Source organism: Ananas comosus, linkage group 9 (assembly GCF_001540865.1).
Source record: "Ananas comosus cultivar F153 linkage group 9, ASM154086v1, whole genome shotgun sequence".
NCBI classification, from domain to species: domain Eukaryota; kingdom Viridiplantae; phylum Streptophyta; class Magnoliopsida; order Poales; family Bromeliaceae; genus Ananas; species Ananas comosus.
In genome coordinates, this window is record NC_033629.1 from 11,786,534 (window position 1) to 11,790,797 (window position 4,264).

Here is a 4,264-nt window from a genome sequence, read left to right on the forward strand (position 1 = left end):
TATATATATATATATATATATATAGAATTAGGCTGGAATACTATTAGTAGTAAAATGCTCTTTTTGCTATCAAGTTTTTAACCATTGGATGAAAAATTATAGGGTTAGGATGATATTAGTCAGTTAGAGTTGAGTGGTCCCCCTAGGGTTGAGTGGTCCCCGCTGGGTTATAGTATTTAATCCAATGGTTAGAAATGATGAAAAGAGTTGGTCCAAAGGCTAAAAAACTGGTAACAAAATAGAATTTTGCTACTAATAGCAGCCCAGTCCAACTCATATATATATATTCCTACTCTAAAGTATGAAAATATATAGTATATTAACTTTTTAGATCAGACCCTGCTCACGGACCTCTATACAAAGTTTGTATACTATATACTGTAGTCATTATTCCTGATGTTACATAATGCTGAAGCCTAAGTAGCTAAACTCATATAATTGGACTTAGGCTATGATACACAAATAGTTTTACCACCAAAGAAATTAGTGTCACCACTTTGAACACAGTTTGATTAAATTTGCCTCCTTACATTGGCAAAACTTATCTTGAACCTGACAACATGACTGATTCGACATTGCGATAAATATTAGTTGCTTAGCAATCAAATATCTCTTGGAAAAAAAAAAACCCTCCACGCTTTTGTTTATGGAATCCCCACTATCCAAATTTATGCACAAAACAGCACTTCTTAAATAGTGTTTTACTATTTTGTCTCATCAATATAAATACCCCATTATACCTCTTTCAAAACAACTCAAATTACCAGCTCGTTTAGGCTTTAAAGGTTTGCAAACATAAGCTTCTCTATTTATATTTATATGTGATTTTTACTCTTATGATAGTGTTAAATATGTTTGATGACTAGGTGAAGCAGTTATGAAGGTATTCGCACTTCTTCTGTTAGTTGTTTTTATGACTACCTCAGTGATGGCAATAAGAGAAAGCACTCAAGTTGTTCATGAAGCAACCACCGATACCGTCGAGAAACTGCAAAATCCTACAATTGCGCAAGACGAAGGAATTAAATTTACGCGAAAGGACATGAACATTGAAGGAAAACCAGCAGTGCACACGAGCTATGTACCAATAGGACAGTTTTGCGAGGAGAAAAAGTATGATTGGTGCCCATCTCCTCCGTAAGTTTTAGAGGGATCACTTGCATGTAGTACGTATAGGGGAAAGAATAAATAAATAAATACAATTATGGTGTATAACTTATAAGAAGAAATAGAGATCACCACCCTCCATGTTGCTTTAAGATTCAAGCCACTTGATAGATATAAGAAGACACAAGTGATAGATAACAATAAATAATGTGGCTTATGTGGTGGCCACGTACTTCTTGTGTATATATACTTTATGTGTGGACTCTATATATAAGATCTCATATATATAAAATTATTATGAACTTGATCAGAAGTAATGAATGAATTATTTGACATGCTCTTTATGTATGAGCTAAGAGCACATAGGTGCTATCTAAGTATCGACTCTTGGGTACTGCATCGAACTTTAAATTTAATGATTTGAACATATTACGTATAGTTAGATATGATAACGAAAAGGGGGGGAATCTGCTGAACTCGATCTAATTCAAAATTTATTACCTAAACTTTTTAAAATGTTGGAACTTACCGTCAAAATAATGGTTCCATTACAATTTACCACAAAGCGTCTATTTTTGTTCATTTGGTTGATGAGATATTCGTTACTCTTGCAATTGCATCACGTGAATCGGACTTTTAGAGAACTGATCGATCAACTTGCCAATTTATCTGTTCTACTAGATCTTTAATTTTTTATATAAACATCTGGCCAAATTGTTGGAGCTGAAAGTTTTATAATAAATTGCAACATAATGTTTGTTCACGTGATAAATTTTAGCGTTTTAAGTTCAGTTAGTAAACTACAATTGGGACAAAGTTTATGAACAAAAAAAAAATGATACTTTTAAATTATTTCAAGGCATCAAATGAATCTACAATCAATGACAAAATTTTTGAATAAATTAAGCCACAAAAAAAAAGATTGAGAATACTTCAATAACACTCGGTCACACTTGAGCTAGCTCATCATGTACTAAAACTAAAGCTCCAATTGCTATTTCCATATATGGCCACAAAAATTCATCCCAATTCATGATTTTAAATAACCCGAAAAAAAAAGAGACAAGTTTATTATTCTAATTTTGGTCTATAAACCGAACATAATAGGAGATCATTCATGATCTATTCCCATTTTGGTCTAAAATGATTCTTAGTGTGATTCATTTTCACCAAAAATTAATTAAGTAAACAGTAAGAGTTGCCAAAATATTTATTATTTCATTCTCAACATAAAAGTATATTTTTTGTCTACACATCATCTCTCATTCTATATTTGACAAAGTCCACTATTAATTGCAAACAAGTGAAATATATATTTTCCCTGGTTAAAGGTTCTACATGTAACATGTGTTGGTGAAAATCCAAAATCTCTAAATATAATTTTAATTTTATAATTATTCTTATTTATTGTCTTTTATTATATTAATTAATTGGATGGATTAAATTTAACTTATTCCTTCTTTATTTCACGTAAAAGTATGAATTAAATGGAATTAATTATTGGAATAGAATGTTGGGGGTCTCCAACGTTCTATTCACACCCTTTTATATTGTACTCTTTTTACTGTTCATTATATGAACATTGCAAAGAGAAACATTGGAAGGCATACATTTTTCTTTTATTATTTTGATCTATTTGGCTTTGATTTTTTTGTCATCGGGTGTTGAAAGAATTTCCATCAACCTCCTTCACGATTGTGCTCGCAGGAGAAGGAATTCCAGTCGTACCTTGAGGTCCTTCATTATATGAACATTGCAAAGAGAAATATTGAAAGACATACATTTTTCTTTTATTATTTTGATCTATTTGGCTTTGATCTTTTTATCATCAGGTGTTGAAAGAGTCTCCGTCAACCTCCTTCACGATCGTGCTCGCAGGAGGAGGAATTCCGGTCGTACCTTGGGGTGTTATTTCCGGTTAATCCCGCACGTAAGACTGGAATACGCCTTAGAACAGTACCTTGCACGCTTCTGGATCAATTAAGTATTTATTTGGATTTAGCGATCATCCGTAAGTTGATTTATTTATTTTTTATCACAAAATTAGTTAAATCTTTAATCATAATCAGATTTCCAGTGCGGTAATTTGTATTAAAAGTCTAAGGCGTATTCAATTTGATTGTGATTAAAGAAAAATCTAAAACTAGGGTACTAATCGTATAAATTAATTTAATTATATAATAAATATATATATATATATATAATATATATATATATTATATAGTACTATATATAATATAATATTATAATATATATAAATTTGTTTGTATAATGGGTGCATTCAAATATAAATTTTTCGGAATTAGCACTTTAACCCGTAAATGCGTATTATTTAATTTATTGTTTAAATTACATTTTATTTGGTGATTATTTTGTTAAAAAAATGCTTTTACTGTAGATTCTTTGTTAAAAAAAGATCTGCTACTGTATAAAACTCTTTTAAAAAAAAAATAATTTTGCTACAGAAAAAAATAATTTTATTAGTGTGCAGAGTTTGCTACAGTAAAATCCTTTGGTAATTATATACTATAGTATTTTTTAGACTGGTTGTACGGATTGTTTTAAAAATAAATATCTGTTACAGTAAATATTTTTATAGCCTTTAAAAAAAAAAAGAAAGAGAAGATTTGAATGGGATTCGAAACTATGGTTGCTCACATTTTTTAAAGAAGCAAACCCTAACCTGTAAAGCCCAAATTTATTTTTTGTTTTTATTACTGTTTTAGCATTACTTATACTCTGTCTGCAACATCAAATAATAATTTGATTGCATTTGTCATTTACTCGAAAATATCTAATTGAAGTAAAATTTTTAAAATTGATAGGGCCTTTTATTTACTGTTGATGCGAACCCTATGAAACATGATTAATTTCATAATTTTAAATTTTGGTGTATCTCAGAAATTGAGGGGAGTTCTTTTATCAATTTGATAAATTTTAATACTATGATTGCCCTTATAATTTTATTTTGTTTATCTTAATGTTTAGCTTGGAAAAGAATTTGATAAATTCTAAAGTTGGCAAATAAATTATATTGAGACATAAATTTATTAGATGGTTATTTTTTCATAATGTTACTTATTTGAGTTTTATCAGATTTGATTAGAATCTTCTAGATTACTTGACAAAAAACATAAATAGAACTAAAGTTCTGATA